Below are 19,546 nucleotides of genomic sequence, written 5' to 3'. Positions count from 1 at the left end.
TCAGCGTAAAATATCATATCACAGCATAAAACTTCCTGTTGCCAGCAGGTGGCGCTATGACTATCATTGAATATGGGCATGTAGATCTGTTAAGGGCAGAAGTCTTATCTAACATGCGAAGTTTGGGGCAGATTGGACATTGTATGTCTGAGTTACAGCAACTTCCTTTTTCATGGCGAAACATCGAAATTTGTCAGGCCACCATGGACACTCCCTTTAACGAAATCTCAAGATCTTCCCACTTTAACTTTGCAAAGGCCTTTAGATTACACTGACCAAGTTTGATGTTGATCTGAATAAATCTCTAGGAGGAGTTCGTTAATGTACAACCCCTGAAAATGCCAAAAACAACACCAATTTTGCAGAGAACATTCTAAATAACTGACTTCCTGTTTGGATTCGGATTTCGTACCAAGAGACTTTTTTGTAGATATTGGTGTGTTACATGTGTGTACCGATGTTTGTACATGTTCGTGAGTTCGTTAAAGTACAACCCCTGAAAATGCCAAAAACAACACCAATTTTGCAGGGAACATTCTAAATAACTGACTTCCTGTTTGGATTCGGATTTCGTACCAAGAGACTTTTTCGTAGATATTGGTGTGTTACATGTGTGTACCGATTTTTGTACATGTACGTGAAACATGGCTTGAGGCGCACTCCGTTGAAAGTGTATATGCACTCAGTTGAAAGTGTATAGGTGGCGCTATCGAGCCATTTTGCCACACCCAATGGAATATTGGACTTCAGATCTGTTCAGGCCAGGACCCTTATCGAACATGTGAAATTTGGGCAAGATCGGACATTTTATGCCTGAGTTATAACATCTTTTATTCCCATGGCGACACATCGAACTTCGTCACGGCGCCATGGACACGCCTTTTAACAAAAACTCAAGATCTCCACAATTTAACATTGCACAGGCCTTTAGATTAGACTGACCACAAAAAATACATTAATGTCAAAAGATTTCTAGGAGTAGTTTGTCGCAGCGTAAAACATGTCACTTCCTGTTGCCAGCAGGTGGCGCTATGACTATAATTGAATATGGGCATGTAGATCTGTTAAGGGCAGAAGTCTTATCTAACATGCAAAGTTTGTGGGGCAGATTGGACATTGTATGTCTGAGTTACAGCAACTTCATTTTTTATGGCGAAACATCGAAATTTGTCAGTCTGCCATGGACACGCCCTTTAACGAAACCTTAAGATCATCGCAATTTAACATCGCAAAGGCCTTTAGATTTAACTGACCGAGTTTGGTGTTGATCTGAATAAATCTCTAGGAGGAGTTCGTTAAAGTACAACCCCTGAAAATGGCAAAAACAACGCCAATTTTGCAGAGAAAATTCGAAATAACCGACTTCCTGTTGGGATTCGGATTTCGTACCAAGAGACTTTTTTGTAGGTATTGGTGTGTTACATGTGTGTACCGATTTTTGTACATGTACGTGAAATGGAGCTCGAGGCGCGCTATGTTGAAAGTTTATAGGTCGCGCTATCGAGCCATTTTGCCACACCCGGTGGAATATTGGCCTACAGATGTGTTCAGGCCAGGACCCTTATCACACATGTGAAGTTTGGGGAAGATCGGACATTTTATGCCTGAGTTATAACATCTTTTATTCCCATGGCGAGACATCGAACTTCGTCAGGGCGCCATGGACACGCCCCTTAACGTAATCTCAAAATCTTCCCAATTTAACATTGCACAGGCCTTTAGATTAGACTGACCATAAAATAGACATTGATGTCAAAAGATTTCTAGGAGTAGTCTGTCGAAGTGTAAAATATGTCATTTCCTGTTGCCTATAGGTGGCGCTATGACTATAACTGAATATGGGCATGTAAATATGTTCAGGTCAGCAGTCTTATTAAACATGTGAAGTTTTGGGCACATTAGACATTGTATGTCTGAGTTATAGCAACTTCATTTTTCATGGCGAAGCATCGAAATTCGCCAGGCCGCCACGGACACGCCCTTTTTTAACAAAAACTCAAAATCTTCGCAATTTAACATCGCAAAGGCCTTTAGATTAGGCATACCAACTTTGGTGTTGATCTGAATGAATCTCTAGGAGGAGTTCGTTAAAATACAACGCATGGAAATGACAAAAATGACACAAAATTTGCTCATAAAATTAAAAATAACCGACTTCCTGTTGGGTTTCGGATTTTGCTCCAAGAGACTTTTTTGTAGGTATTGGAGAGATACATGTGTATACTGATTTTCATACATGTACGTGAAACGTAGCTCGAGGCGCACACCGTTGAACGTGTATAGGTGGCGCTGTCGAGCCATTTTGCCACACCCAATGGAATATTGGCCTTCAGATCTGTTCAGGCCAAGACCGTTATCACAAATGTGAAGTTTGGGCAAGATTTTATGCCTGAGTTATAACATATTTTATTCCCATGCCGACACATCGAACATCGTCATGGCGCCATGGACACGCCTTTTAACGAAAACTCAAGATCTTCACAACTAAACATCACACAGGTCTTTAGATTAGACTGACCACAAAAATAACATTGATGTCATAAAATTTCTAGGAGTAGTTTGTCGCAGTGTAAAATATTTCCCTTTACTGTTGCCAATAGGTGGCGCTATGACTATAACTGAATATTGGCATGTAGATCTGTTCAGGTCAAGAGTCTTATCCAACATGTGAAGTTTGGGGCAGATTGGACATTGAATGTCTGAGTTACAGCAACTTCCTTTTTCATGGCGAAACATCGAAATTTGTCAGGCCACCATGGACACGCCCTTTAACGAAACCTAAAGTCCTTCGCAATTTAACATCGCAAATGGCTTTAGATTACACTGACCAAGTTTGGTGTTGATCTGAATAAATCTCTAGGAGGAGTTTGTTAAAGTACAACCCCTGAAAATGGCAAAAACAACACCAATTTTGCAGGGAAAATTCAAAATAACCGACTTCCTGTTGGGATTAGGATTTCGTACCAAGAGACTTTTTGGAGGTATTGGTGTGTTACATGTGTGTACCAATTTTTGTACATGTACGTGAAACATAGCTCGAGGTGCACTCCGTTGAAAGTGTATAGGTGGCGCTATCGAGCCATTTTGCCACACCCGATGGAATATTGGCCTTCAGATCTGTTCAGGCCAGGACTTTTATCACACATGTGAAGTTTGGGGAAGATCGGACATTTTATGTTATAACATCTTTTATTCCTATGGCGAGACTTTGAATTTTGTCACGGCGCCATGGACACGCCCCTTAATGAAAACTCAAGATCTTCACAATTTAACATTGCACAGGCCTTTAAATTAGACTGACCATAAAAAAGACATTGATGTCATAAAATTTCTAGGAGTAGTTAGTCGCAGTGTAAAATATGTCACTTCCTGTTGCCTATAGGTAGCGCTATGACTATAACTGAATATGGGCATGTCAATCTGTTCAGGTCAGGAGTCTTATTAAACATGTGAAGTTTTGGGCACATTGGACATTGTATGTCTGAGTTATAGCAACTTCATTTTTCATGGCGAATCATCGAAATTCGCCAGGCCGCCACGGACACGCCCTTTAACGAAAACTCTAAATCTTCTCAATTTAACATTGCAAAGGCCTTTAGATTAGGCATACCAACTTTGGTGTTGATCTGAATTAATCTCTAGGAGGAGTTCGTTAAAATACAACGCATGGAAATGACAAAAATGACACAAAATTTGCTCATAAAATTAAAAATAACCGACTTCCTGTTGGGTTTCGGATTTTGCTCCAAGAGACTTTTTTGTAGGTATTGGAGAGATACATGTGTATACCAATTTTCATACATGTACGTGAAACGTAGCTCGAGGCGCACACCGTTGAACGTGTATAGGTGGCACTGTCGAGCCATTTTGCCACACCCACTTCTGAAACCCATATCAGACGTAAATTTTCGCCAGTTCTGAGGTGTGTGCAAAGTTTCATGACTTTTCGGGCATGTTTAGGCTCTCAAAAATGCTATTCATCTTAGAGAATAATAATAATAATAATAATAGTAATAATAATAATAATAATAATAATAATAAACGGAGCAATTCCAAGAGAGTCCTCACACCATCGGTGCTCGGGCCCTAATTAAAGCTGCAAGCAGCGATGAACGGGCCCTCGCACCCGGGCTCACCGGCAGCGAGTGGCTTTAGTAAATAGGTGAACGGTGAGAAATATGCATTTAAACTCATAAATATAAGTGGAATATATCAAAGTTTATTCCATATATGTGCCAATCTTTCTGTTGCCAGCAGGTGGCGCTATCATTATAATGGAATATTGGCCTTCAGATGTGTTCAGGCCAGAACTCTTATCGAACATGCAGAGTCTGGGGAAGATTGAACATTTTATGCCGGAGTTACAACAACTTCTCTTGCTGTGGTGAGACATCAAATTTTGTCATGGCGCCATGTACACGCCCTTTAACAAAAACTGAAAATCTCCACAATTTAACATTGCACAGGCCTTTAGATTTAACTGACCAAGTTTGGTGTTGATCTGAATAAATCTCTAGGAGGAGTTCATTAAAGTACAACCCCTGAAAATGGCAAAAACAACGCCAATTTTGCAGAGAAAATTCTAAATAACCGACTTCCTGTTGGGATTCGGATTTCGTACCAAGAGACTTTTTTGTAGGTATTGGTGTGTTACATGTGTGTACCGATTTTTGTACATGTACGTGAAACATAGCTTGAGGCGCACTCCGTTAAAAGTGTATATGCACTCAGTTGAAAGTGTATAGGTGGCGCTATCGAGTCATTTTACCACACCCAATGGAATATTGGCCTTCAGATGTGTTCAGGCAAGGACTCTTATCACACATGTAAAGTTTGGGGAAGATCGGACATTGTATGTCTGAGTTACAGCAACTTCCTTTTTCATGGCGAAACATCGAAATTTGTCAGGCCGCCATGGACACGCCCTTTACCGAAACCTCAAGTCCTTCGCAATTTAACATCGCAAATGGCTTTAGATTACACTGACCAAGTTTGGTGTTCATCTGAATAAATCTCTATGAGGAGTTCGTTAAAATACAACACATGGAAATGACAAATATGACACAAAATTTGCTCATAAAATTAAAAATAACTGACTTCCTGTTGGGTTTCGGATTTTGCTCCAAGAGACTTTTTTGTAGGTATTGGTGTGTTACATGTGTGTACCGATTTTCGTAAATGGATGTGAAAAGTAGCTCGAGGCGCACACCGTTGAATATGTATATGTGGCGCTATAGAGCCATTTTGACACACCGGATGGAATATTGGCCTTCAAATGTGTTCAGGTCAGGACTCTTATCAAACATGTGAAGTTTGGGGAGGATCGGACAATTTATGCCTGAGTTATAACATCTTTTATACCCTTGGCGAGACTTTGAACTATGTAACGGCGCCATGGACACGCCCCTTAACGAAAAATCAAGATCTTCAAAATTTAGCATTGCACAGGCCTTTAGATTAGACTGACCATAAAAAATACATTGATGTCAAAAAGTTTCTAGGAGTAGTCTGTCGAAGTGTAAAATATGTCACTTCCTGTTGCCTATAGGTGGCGCTATGACTATAACTGAATATAGGCATGTAAATATGTTCAGGTCAGGAGTCTTATTAAACATGTGAAGTTTGGGGCACATTGGATATTGTATGTCTGAGTTATAGCAACTTCATTTTTCATGGCGAATCATCGAAATTCGCCAGGCCGCCACGGACACGCCCTTTAACGAAAACTCAAAATCTTCGCAATTTAACATTGCAAAGGCCTTTAGATTAGGCATACCAAATTTGGTGTTGATCTGAATGAATCTCTAGGAGGAGTTCGTTAAAATACAACTCATGGAAATGGCAAAAATGACACAAAATTTGCTCATAATATTAAAAATAACCGACTTCCTGTTGGGTTTAGAATTTTGCTCCAAGAGACTTTTTTGTAGGTATTGGAGAGTTACATGTGTGTACCGATTTTCATACATGTACGTGAAACATAACTCGAGGCGCACACCGTTGAACGTGTTTAGGTGGCGCTGTCGAGCCATTTTGCCACACCCACTTCTGAAACCCATATCAGATGTCAATTTTCACCGGTTCTGAGGTGTGTGCAAAGTTTCATGACTTTTTGAGTATGTTTAGGCCCTCAAAAATGCGATTCATTTTGGAGAAAAATAATGATAATAATAATAATAATAATAATTAAAGCTGCAAGCAGCGATGAACGGGCCCTCGCACCCGGGCTCACCGCCAGCGAGAGGCTTTATTAAATTGGCGAACGGCGAGATATATGCATTTAAAGTCGTAAATATAAGTGGAATATGTCAAAATCATTTATATGTGCCAGTCTTCCTTTTGCCAGCAGGTGGTGCTATCATTATAATGGAATATTGGCCTTCAGATGTGTTCAGGCCAGGACTCTTATCACAAATGTGAAGTTTGGGGAAGATCGGACATTTTATGCCTGAGTTACAACAACTTCTTTTCCTGTGGCGAGACATCAAATTTTGTCATGGTGCCATGGACACACCCTTTAACAAAAACTCAAGATTGCCACAATTTAACAGTACACAGGCCTTTAGATTAGACTGACCACAAAAATACATTAATGTCAAAAAATCTCTAGGAGTAGTTTGTCTCAGCGTAAAATATGTCACTTCCTGTTGCCAGCAGGTGGCGCTATGACTATAATTGAATATGGGCATGTAGATCTGTTAAGGGCAGAAGTCTTATCTAACATTCAAAGTTTGGGGCAGATTGGACATTGTATGTCTGAGTTACAGCAACTTCCTTTTTCATGGCGAAACATCGAAATTTGTCAGGCCGCCATGGACACTCCCTTTAATGAAACCTCAAGATCTTCCCAATTTACCTTCGCAAAGGCCTTTAGATTTAACTGACCAAGTTTGATGTTGATCTGAATAAATCTCAAGGAGGAGTTCGTTAAAGTACAACCCCTGAAAATGCCAAAAACAACACCAATTTTGCAGAGAAAATTCTAAATAACTGACTTCCTGTTTGGATTCGGATTTTGTACCAAGAGACTTTTTCGTAGATATTGGTGTGTTACATGTATGTACCGATTTTTGTACATGTACGTGAAACATAGCTTGAGGCGCACTCCGTTAAAAGTGTATATGCACTCTGTTGAAAATGTATAGGTGGCGCTATCGAGCCATTTTGCCACACCGAATGGAATATTGGCCTTCAGATCTTTTCAGGCCAGGACCCTTATCACACATGTGAAGTTTGGGCAAGATCGGACATTTTATGCCTGAGTTATAACATCTTTTATTCCCATGGCGACACATCAAATTTCGTCACGGCGCCATGGACACGCCTTTTAACGAAAACTCAAGATCTTCACAACTAAACATCACACAGGTCTTTAGATTAGACTGACCACAAAAATAACATTGATGTCATAAAATTTCTAGGAGTAGTTTGTCGCAGTGTAAAATATTTCACTTCCTGTTGCCAATAGGTGGCGCTATGACTATAACTGAATATTGGCATGTTGATCTGTTCAGGTCAAGAGTCTTATCCAACATGTGAAGTTTGGGGCAGATTGGACATTGTTAGTCTGAGTTATTGCAATTTCCTTTTCCATGGCGAAACATCGAAATTTGCCAGGCCGCCATGGACACGCCCTTTAACGAAACCTCAAGTCCTTCGCAATTTAACATCGCAAATGGCTTTAGATTACACTGACCAAGTTTGGTGTTCATCCGAATAAATCTCTAGGAGGAGTTCGTTAAAGTACAACCCCTGAAAATGGCAAAAACAACGCCAATTTTGCAGGGAAATTTCAAAATAACCGACTTCCTGTTGGGATTAGGATTTCGTACCAAGAGACTTTTTTGTAGGTATTGGTGTCTTACATGTGTGTACCGATTTTTGTACATGTACTTGAAACGGAGCTCGAGGCGCGCTATGTTGAAAGTGTATAGGTGGCGCTATCGAGCCATTTTGCCACACCCGATGGAATATTGTCCTACAGATGTGTTCAGGCCAGGACTCTTATCACACATGTGAAGTTTGGGGAAGATCGGACATTTTATGCCTGAGTTATAACATATTTTATTCCCTTGGCGAGACATCGAACTTCGTCATGGCGCCATGGACACGCCTTTTAACGAAAACTCAAGATCTTCACAATTTAACATCGCTCAGGCCTTTAGATTAGACTGACCACAAAAAAGACATTGATGTCATAAAATTTCTAGTAGTTAGTCGCAGTGTAAAATATGTCACTTCCTGTTGCCTATAGGTGGCGCTATGACTATAACTGAATATGGGCATGTGAATCTGTTCAGGTCAGGAGTCTTATTAAACATGTGAAGTTTTGGACACATTGGACATTGTATGTCTGAGTTATAGCAACTTCATTTTTCATGGCGAATCACCGAAATTCGCCAGGCCGCCACGGACACGCCCTTTAACGAAAACTCAAAATCTTCGCAATTTAACATCGCAAAGGCCTTTAGATTAGGCATACCAACTTTGGTGTTGATCTGAATTAATCTCTAGGAGGAGTTCGTTAAAATACAACGCATGGAAATGACAAAAATGACACAAAATTTGCTCATAAAATTAAAAATAACCGACTTCCTGTTGGGTTTCGGATTTTGCTCCAAGAGACTTTTTTGTAGGTATTGGTGTGTTACATGTGTGTACCGATTTTTGTACATGTACGTGAAACGTAGCTCGAGGCGCACACCGTTGAACGTGTATAGGTGGCGCTGTCGAGCCATTTTGCCACACCCACTTCTGAAACTCCTATCAGACGTAAATGTTCGCCAGTTCTGAGGTGTGTGCAAAGTTTCATGACTTTTCGAGCATGTTTAGGCTCTCAAAAATGCGATTCATCTTAGAGAATAATAATAATAATAATAATAATAATAATAATAATAATAATAATAATAATAATAATAATAATAATAATAAACGGAGCAATTCCAAGAGGGTCCTCACACCATCGGTGCTCGGGCCCTAATTAAAGCTGCAAGCAGCGATGAACGGGCCCTCGCACCCGGGCTCACCGGCACCGAGTGGCTTTAGTAAATAGGTGAACGGTGAGAAATATGCATTTAAAATCATAAATTTAAGTAGAATATATCAATGTTTATTCCATATATGTTCCAATCTTCCTGTTGCCAGCAGGTGGCGCTATCATTATAATGGAATATTGGCCTTCAGATGTGTTCAGGGCTGCACTCTTATCGAACATGTGAAGTTTGGGGAAGATCAAACATTTTATGCCTGAGTTACAACAACTTCTCTTGCTGTGGCGAGACATCAAATTTTGTCATTTTTGCCATGGACACGCTCTTTAACCCTCTGGAGTCTAAGGGTATTTTTGGGGCCTGGAGAAGTTTTGTCATGCCTTGACATTTGTGCTTTTTTCAGTTTCTTATAAATATCTAAATGGGTAAAGACTAATCTCACTGTAATCAGCACAAACTGGGCTGTAATAATATGTGAAATGCATGTATGTACATGATTGTGTTTTTGAGAAAAAAAATATTATGCGTGGTTAGTGAAAAACTAAAAATGTTAAAACGCTTGAATAAGGCAATAAAACACATAAAGAACAATGGTTCCCGGGATTTTTGAGAACTGGAGCTTGTAGCCTAGAATTTTTCTTTCTAAATGATGTGAAAATCATCTTGTTTACTCACTCACAGAAAACAATATATTGATTTAAATTTTCTAAGACACTTTTTGTTGGTAAAAGTCATATGCGAGTAGGCGTCAACTACCATGAATATCATTGTGATTTACACCTGAGAAGACAAAGGCCTGCATAATGAGCCATTCAGTCATCTGTGCCACTGTGAGTGAGGAGTTACAAGAGAGAATGTGAGAACAAAATAAATCTATATAATTTTATGTTTGTAGTTTATTAAGAATATATTTAATTATTCCACAACATAATTTAATATCCACTTGGGGGAGCAGTTAAACAGTTTATTAGAAACAATCAAAGCTGACTTTCAAACAAATTGTTTGGCATCATTACTCCAGTCACACAATCCTTCAGAAATCCTTTTAACAATCTTATTTTCTACAAAAAAAAAAAAAAAAAACGTTTGTTGTTATTATTATCATCATTATTATTAATGTTGAAAAGAGCTGAGAATATTTTTCTGGGTTTTTAGGGGGAATAAATGGAAAGAAAAGCATTGTTTTTACATTTGTTACAGTTATCTATTTAACAGTATTTATATTTATAAACGGTAAAATAAAAAAAACTTGAACAGTCTCGCTGCTTTTTCTTCTGTTATGGGCGTATTCAAGCTGCGTGCTTCAGTTTGAATCTGAATAGCGCGTTCGGCGCGGGGGCGTGGTCACATTAGATATAATGAAGGGAGACATGAAAAACAGACATCGCGTTGTTTTCATATGGATTACTTTATCACAGAATATCTGTTTTCGGCGGCACTTGTTTAGTTTAAAAATAGACATGTCAAGCTTTCTATAGATATCTCTCTCATGTATTTTCGTTGAGTATTCACGGAGTTACAGTTCATTTAAATGACGTGTTTGTGAAAGAAGATCAGCGCAGACAAAGGCTGCAGACAGCGCACCTTGTTTGTTATCTTTATTTTATAAGTGCACAAAGTTTTGTTGTTATTATGTCTGTATCCAAAAAAAAGTAGACCCTTTACAGATTCGATTGATGTTTTGCTCTTATCTGTACGATTAAAACTGAAAGTGTAATTTAAGTTCTTTTCGGGGTTATCAGGAGAAAATGACTCAAAACGCGTATCCGCGTTAATCGACTTGATAGGGTTAACAAAAACTCAAGATTGCCACAATTTAACATTACACAGGCCTTTAGATTAGACTGACCACAAAAATACATTAATGTCAAAAAATCTCTAGGAGTAGTTTGTCTCAGCATAAAATATGTCACTTCCTGTTGCCAGCAGGTGGCGCTATGACTATAATTGAATATGGGCATGTAGATCTGTTAAGGGCAGAAGTCTTATCTAACATGCAAAGTTTGGGGCAGATTGGACATTGTATGTCTGAGTTACAGCAACTTCCTTTTTCATGGCGAAACATCGAAATTTGTCAGGCCGCCATGGACACTCCTTTTAACGAAATCTCAAGATCTTCCCAATTTAACATCGCAAAGGCCTTTAGATTTAACTGACCAAGTTTGAAGCTGATCTGAATAAATCTCTAGGAGGAGTTCGTTAAAGTACAACCCCTGAAAATGCCAAAAACAACACCAATTTTGCAGAGAACATTCTAAATAACTGACTTCCTGTTTGGATTCGGATTTCGTACCAAGAGACTTTTTCGTAGGTACTGGTGTGTTACATGTGTGTACCGATTTTTGTACATGTACGTGAAACATAGCTTGAGGCGCACTCCATTGAAAGTGTATATGCACTCAGTTGAAAGTGTATAGGTGGCGCTATCGAGCCATTTTGCCACACCCAATGGAATATTGGCCTTCAGATCTGTTCAGGCCAGGACCCTTATCACACATGTGAAGTTTGGGCAAGATCGGACATTTTAATCCTGAGTTATAACCTCTTTTATTCCCATGGCGACACATCGAACTTCGTCACGGCGCCATGGACACGCCTTTTAACGAAAACTCAAGATCTTCACAACTAAACATCACACAGGTCTTTAGATTAGACTGACCACAAAAATAACATTGATGTCATAAAATTTCTAGGAGTAGTTTGTCGCAGTGTAAAATATTTCACTTCCTGTTGCCAATAGGTGGCGCTATGACTATAACTGAATATTGGCATGTAGATCTGTTCAGGTCAAGAGTCTTATCCAACATGTGAAGTTTGGGGCAGATTGGACATTGTATGTCTGAGTTACAGCAACTTCCTTTTTTTTCATGGCGAAACATCGAAATTTGTCAGGCCACCATGGACATGCCCTTTATCGAAACCTCAAGTCCTTTGCAATTTAACATCGCAAATGGCTTTAGATTACACTGACCAAGTTTGGTGTTCATCTGAATAAATCTCTAGGAGGAGTTCGTTAAAGTACAACCCCTGAAAATGGCAAAAACAACACCAATTTTGCAGGGAAAATTAAAAATAACCGACTTCCTGTTGGGATTAGGATTTCGTACCAAGAGACTTTTTTGTAGGTATTGGTGTGTTACATGTGTGTACCTATTTTTGTACATGTACGTGAAACATAGCTCGAGGTGCACTCTGTTGAAAGTGTATAGGTGGCGCTATCGAGCCATTTTGCCACACCCGATGGAATATTGGCCTTCAGATCTGTTCAGGCCAGGACTTTTATCACACATGTGAAGTTTTGGGAAGATCGGACATTTTATGCCTGAGTTATAACATCTTTTATTCCCATGGCGAGACTTTGATGTTTGTCACGGCGCCATGGACACGCCCCTTAACGAAAACTCAAGATCTTCACAATTTAACATTGCACAGGCCTTTAGATTATACTGACCATAAAAAAGACATTGATGTCAAAAAATTTCTAGGAGTAGTCTGTCGAAGTGTAAAATATGTCACTTCCTGTTGCCTATAGGTGGCACTATGACTATAACTGAATATGGGCATGTAAATATGTTCAGGTCAGGAGTCTTATTAAACATGTGAATTTTTGGGCACATTGGACATTGTATGTCTGAGTTATAGCAACTTCATTTTTCATGGCGAATCATCGAAATTCGCCAGGCCACCACGGACACGCCCTTTAAAGAAAACTCAAAATCTTCGCAATTTAACATCGCAAAGGCGCATTAGATTAGGCATACCAAATTTGGTGTTGATCTGAATAAGTTTCTAGGAGGAGTTCGTTAAAATACAACTCATGGAAATGGCAAAAATGACACAAAATTTGCTCATAATATTAAAAATAACCGACTTCCTGTTGGGTTTAGAATTTTGCTCTAGGAGACTTTTTTGTAGGTATTGGAGAGTTACATGTGTGTACCGATTTTCATACATGTACGTGAAACATAGCTCAAGGCGCACACCGTTGAACATGTATAGGTGGCGCTGTCGAGCCATTTTGCCACACCCACTTCTGAAACCCATATCAGATGTACATTTTCGCCGGTTCTGAGGTGTGTGCAAAGTTTCATGACTTTTTGAGTATGTTTAGGCCCTCAAAAATGCGATTCATTCTGGAGAATAATAATAATAATAATAATAATAATAATAATAATAATAATAATAATAATAATAATAATAATAATAAACGGAGCAATTCCAAGAGGGTCCTCACACCATCGGTGCTCGGGCCCTAATTAAAGCTGCAAGCAGCGATGAACGGGCCCTCGCACCCGGGCTCACCGGCAGCGATTGGCTTTAGTAAATAGGCGAATGGTGAGAAATATGCATTTAAACTCATAAATATAAGTGGAATATATCAATGTTTATTCCATATATGTGCCAATCTTACTGTTGCCAGCAGGTGGCGCTATCATTATAATGGAATATTGGCCTTCAGATGTGTTCAGGGCTGCACTCTTATCGAACATGTGAAATTTGGAGAAGATCAAACATTTTATGCCTGAGTTACAACAACTTCTCTTGCTGTGGCGAGACATCAAATTTTGTCATTTTTGCCATGGACACGCTCTTTAACAAAAACTCAAGATTGCCACAATTTAACATTACACAGGCCTTTAGATTAGACTGACCACAAAAATACATTAATGTAAAAAAATCTCTAGGAGTAGTTTGTCTCAGCGTAAAATATGTCACTTCCTGTTGCCAGCAGGTGGTGCCACGACTATAATTGAATATGGGCATGTAGACCTGTTAAGGGCAGAAGTCTTATCTAACATGCGAAGTTTGGGGCAGATTGGACATTGTATGTCTGAGTTACAGCAACTTCCTTTTTCATGACGAAACATCGAAATTTGTCAGGCCGCCATGGACACTCCCTTTAACGAAATCTCAAGATCTTCCCAATTTAACATCGCAAAGGCATTTAGATTTAACTGACCAAGTTTGATGCTGATCTGAATAAATCTCTAGGAGCAGTTTGTTAAAGTACAACCCCTGAAAATGGCAAAAACAACACCAATTTTGCAGGGAAAATTCAAAATAACCGACTTCCTGTTGGGATTAGGATTTCATACCAAGAGACCTTTTTGTAGGTATTGGTGTGTTACATGCGTGTACCAATTTTTGTACATGTACGTGAAACATAGCTCGAGGTACACTCCGTTGGAAGTGTATAGGTGGCGCTATCGAGCCATTTTGCCACACCCAATGGAATTTTGGCCTTCAGATCTGTTCAGGCCAGGACTCTTATCACACATGTGAAGTTTGGGCAAGATTGGACATTTTATGCCTGAGTTATAACATCTTTAATTCCCATGGCGACACATCGAACTTCGTCACGGCGCCATGGACACGCCTTTTAACGAAAACTCAAGATCTTCACAACTAAACATCACACAGGTCTTTAGATTAGACTGACCACAAAAATAACATTGATGTCATAAAATTTCTAGGAGTAGTTTGTCGCAGTGTAAAATATTTCACTTCCTGTTGCCAATAGGTGGCGCTATGACTATAACTGAATATGGGCATGTAAATATGTTCAGGTCAGGAGTCGTATTAAACATGTGAAGTTTTGGGCAGATTGGACATTGTGTGTCTGAGTTATAGCAACTTCCTTTTTCACGGCGAAACATCGAAATTTGTCAGGCAGCCATGGACACGCCCTTTAACGAAACCTCAAGTCCTTCGCAATTTAACATCACAAAGGCCGTTAGATTAGGCATACTAACTTTGGTGTTGATCTGAATGAATCTCTAGGAGGAGTTCGTTAAAATACAATGCATGGAAATGACAAAAATGACACAAAATTTGCTCATAAAATTAAAAATAACCGACTTCCTGTTGGGTTTTGGATTTCGTACCAAGAGACTTTTTTGTAGGTATTGGTGTGTTACATGTGTGTACCGATTTTTGTACATGTACGGGAAACGGAGCTCGAGGCGCGCTATGTTGAAAATGTATAGGTGGCGCTATCGAGCCATTTTGCCACACCCGATGGAATATTGGCCTACAGATGTGTTCAGGCCAAGACTCTTATCACACATGTGAAGTTTGGGGAAGATCGGACATTTTATGCCTGAGTTATAACATCTTTTATTCCCATGGCGAGACATCGAACTTCGTCACGGTGCCATGGACACGCCCCTTAACGAAAACTCAAGATCTTCACAACTTAACATCGCACAGGCCTTTAGATTAGACTGACCACAAAAAAGACATTGATGTCATAAAATTTCTAGGAGTAGTTAGTCGCAGTGTAAAATATGTCACTTCCTGTTGCCAATAGGTGGCGCTATGACTATAACTGAATATGGGCATGTCAATCTGTTCAGGTTCGGAGTCTCATCAAGCATGTGAAGTTTGGGGCAGATTGGACATTGTATGTCTGAGTTATAGCAACTTCATTTTTCATGGCGAATCATCGAAATTCGCCAGGCCGCCACGGACGCGCCCTTTAACGAAAACTCAAAATCTTCGCAATTTAACATCGCAAAGGCCTTTAGATTAGGCATACCAACTTTGGTGTTGATCTGAATTAATCTCTAGGAGGAGTTCGTTAAAATACAACGCATGGAAATGACAAAAATGACACAAAATTTGCTCATAAAATTAAAAATAACCGACTTCCTGTTGGGTTTCGGATTTTGCTCCAAGAGACTTTTTTGTAGGTATTGGAGAGATACATGTGTATACCAATTTTCATACATGTACGTGAAACGTAGCTCGAGGCGCACACCGTTGAACGTGTATAGGTGGCGCTGTCGAGCCATTTTGCCACACCCACTTCTGAAACCCATATCAGACGTAAATTTTCGCCAGTTCTGAGGTGTGTGCAAAGTTTCATGACTTTTCGAGCATGTTTAGGCTCTCAAAAATGCGATTCATCTTAGATAATAATAATAATAATAATAATAATAATAATAATAATAATAATAATAATAATAATAATAATAATAAACGGAGCAATTCCAAGAGGGTCCTCACACCATCGGTGCTCGGGCCCTAATAATAATAATAAACGGAGCAATTCCAAGAGGGTCCTCACACCATCGGTGCTCGGGTCCTAATAATAATAATAAACGGAGCAATTCCAAGAGGGTCCTCACACCATCGGTGCTCGGGCCCTAATAATTAACGGAGCAATTCCAAGAGGGTCCTCACACCATCGGTGCTCGGGCCCTGATAATAATAATAAACGGAGCAATTCCAAGAGGGTCCTCACACCATCGGTGCTCGGGCCCTAATAATAATAATAATAAACGGAGCAATTCCAAGAGGGTCCTCGCACCATCGGTGCTCGGGCCCTAATAATAATAATAATAATAATAAACGGAGCAATTCCAAGAGGGTCCTCGCACCATCGGTGCTCGGGCCCTAATAATAATAATAAACGGAGCAATTCCAAGAGGGTCCTCGCACCATCGGTGCTCGGGCCCTAATAATAATAATAATAATAATAATAATAATAATAATAATAATAAACGGAGCAATTCCAAGAGGGTCCTCGCACCATCGGTGCTCGGGCCCTAATAATAATAATAATAAACGGAGCAATTCCAAGAGGGTCCTCGCACCATCGGTGCTCGGGCCCTAATAAGTATAATAAACGGAGCAATTCCAAGAGGGTCCTCGCACCATCGGTGCTCGGGCCCTAATAATAATAATAATAATAATAATAAACGGAGCAATTCCAAGAGGGTCCTCGCACCATCGGTGCTCGGGCCCTAATAAACAAAGCAGATACAAGAGGGTCCTCGCACCTCGGTGCTCGGGCCCTAATTAAAACTTTTTAAACATATAATCATGCAAAATCAAAGCAACAAAACAGCCACAAAAACTTTTGCTGATTTGTTTCAACCCCCTGGAGATTTGCTCATTAGACATACGTATGTGCAACAAGAAACACAGCCACTGTTGTATTTGTCTATTAATGGATTGCAACAGAATCTATAAATGATAGCTCTACGTGGTCCCTCATATGTCAGCAGATGTACACACAGCAAAAACTGAGTTTATTTGAGTCTATGCTTAAAATAAACACTGAAGTGGAGTTAAAGGTAATGTGGCAGAGAGGGGGACACTAGGACCTGGGGAAGAATTGTGTGAGGCATGAGTGGTAAGGGTGCTAGAACTAATTGTCGCATATACAAGACCAGGTGAAACAACTTATTTAAAGTAAGCCAAACGATCAGAAGATGAGAAGGTGAACGGGAAGCTGGGCTCTTACTTTGTTCAGGGGGCGAACTGATTCAGTGCATAATGCAAACTGCTAAAACAAGGTAGTAACTGTTTTTATGGTTTTGGTTAGTATTTTTTAAGTATAATGTTATGATCCTTGTTTGTTTGCAGCATTTTGATTCGTCATGAGCGGGGCTGATTACTAATGTATTATTGGAATGCACAAGCTACTAAAACAAGGTATTAATAGTTATTCAATTGTTTCTGTTTTAGAAATGTACTAATGTGTGCATTTTTATTGTAGGACTGGCACCGATTGTTATCTGTTTAATTTAGAGTTTGTTTCTTACTAATTTTATATGAGGTTTTAATGAGTTCTTGAACTCAAGTGAAAGTGTTTTAAGTGTGACAAACGAATGACGAGTGAGTCTCTCTTTGTTAACATTTGCGGGGAGTAATGACCTAGCATGGTGCTCATGAGAATGAGGAATTGCTGAGTTGTTTGTTAAAGGTGTTTTTGTTTGTTTTAGGGTTTCCCAGGCGGTTGCACTCGAGGGACAGTGGGCGCACGTGTGGTGTTTACTTTTATTGGATGCAGTGGTTTGGTGTGAGTTTTGATTCTGTTTTTATGCCTATAAGGGACTTACGAAATAAAACTGCTCTGTAAAAGCGTTTATACCTGAAGTCCTCACCGCTGGTTTATTCTATATACATGGTTTACCTGTAAGCTCATTAAGTGGGCAAGGTTACAATCATAAGATAATTAAGGGATTACTAGATCGATGATTGACCTTTAGTGAAGACACCTGATGTTAACAAGCAGAATCACTGAAGGAAAGAGTTTTTTGAACACATTTATGTGGCATAGAAAACAGCACAAATATGTTAAGTTGCTGGTCATGTTTTGGTCAAATAAACCTCATGGTTATACCTTATCATTCTGAGTCCAGTCTCTGATTATATGGGTGGTGTGGTAATTTTACATTATTGTAGTGATGGGGAAAAAAAAACAAACCTTTTTGAAGCTTCAAATAAGTTGAACCAATTGTTTCGCAAAATAATTAACTGATTCAAAGCATTCAAAACACCCCACACTAGTGATGCCTGCTGGTCAAAAGTGTGTAAATGCAACAAGACTCAGGCTAAAACATGTATAATAACAGCTTTAAAAAACTCAAACGTTTTACTGAATGTATAATACATTAAATTTTATAAAGAAATGATAAAATCATGTTAAATGTGTTTTTAAAATATTTTATATTAAATGTCTTTTTTAATGTACTATTTTTACGTCACTAATCAGAGGTTAAAAGGAGAGAGGAAAGGGGAAATGAGGTAGAAATGACGCCACTCTGGTTATAAATGAGGCTGCTAAACCTTCTTTATTTCTCTTCATGTGTCATCTTCTTTCAGCTGATGAGTCGTCCTGCGCTACGGTATGACCAGTTTCTAATCATGTTTTGTTTGTTTATACATTTTCATAGTTTCTTAACTTAACAAAAAAAATAAAAATTCTGATTTGATATTATTTTCACTCAGAAATTGCTAGTAAATTTCACAAATAATTACAATTACAATTTTGAGGTAGAAAAACTGAAATAGATTTTCTTGTAAATCTCAACCATATTGGAATTTGCAGGTGTTTCTTTGGTGATGTCAGTCAAAATGGCTCTACTTCTTCCTCTCATCTTCTCTCTCATGATTCACAGTGAGTTTCTGCCCACTGGGCAAAGTTATGTCCAGTTGACGTCTTTTTATGTCTTTGCAGACGTTGAAAAGACGTCCACTGAGGAGCTAGAATGAAAGTTTTTATGACGTCTTTTTTGACGTCTTCTGTACGTCCAATTTAGACGTTCACAGAACCTCCTTACAAGGTTAAAAACTAGTTCAAAAGTGGTCAGTAGAAATATTTTCAACATCATTTAAGGTTCATTTAGGCATAATTTATACTGTTTCAGGACAAAATCAACACTCTCAGGATGCATTCGATTTAGACTCGTGTTATTTCAATGTAATTTCCAGACACTGTGTCCTAAAATCAAGAAAATAAAATAATCTTCATGAAATAATGAAATAACTGACGATTGAGCTTGTGGTAAAATCAACTGCAAAACAAAAACATTAAATCTCTGAAGATCTCAGCAGAGGAGGATCAAACATCTCCACAAACATGGAATCATTAGATTGACTTTATTTCTGTCAGATATCTAGAGAAGCTCTTATTGAGAATTAACAGAGGTTTAAATGTTGATATTTGATTCATTTGAAGTCACCATTGTGGTGGATAGTGTTTGGTTTAGTTGGGATCTTGGTCCTCATTCTTCTTGTGTTAGCTTGTCTCTGGCTGTTATAAC

At 39.0% G+C, this 19,546-nt stretch overlaps 1 long non-coding RNA gene across 1 annotated transcript; it reads left to right on the top strand.

Annotated features, from left to right (window-relative positions):
* Positions 1–17,161: 17,161 nt before the first annotated feature.
* LOC132143219 (uncharacterized) lies at positions 17,162–17,804 on the top strand. Its single transcript, XR_009434224.1, has 3 exons — positions 17,162–17,293; positions 17,364–17,432; positions 17,733–17,804. It is a non-coding gene; the product is annotated as an uncharacterized LOC132143219 (long non-coding RNA).
* The last annotated feature ends 1,742 nt before the right edge of the window (positions 17,805–19,546 follow it).

This window comes from Carassius carassius, chromosome 7 (genome assembly GCF_963082965.1).
Source record: "Carassius carassius chromosome 7, fCarCar2.1, whole genome shotgun sequence".
Lineage (NCBI taxonomy): Eukaryota > Metazoa > Chordata > Actinopteri > Cypriniformes > Cyprinidae > Carassius > Carassius carassius.
Note: the sequence above shows the minus strand (reverse complement) of the source record. Positions and strands in the feature narration are given on the sequence as shown.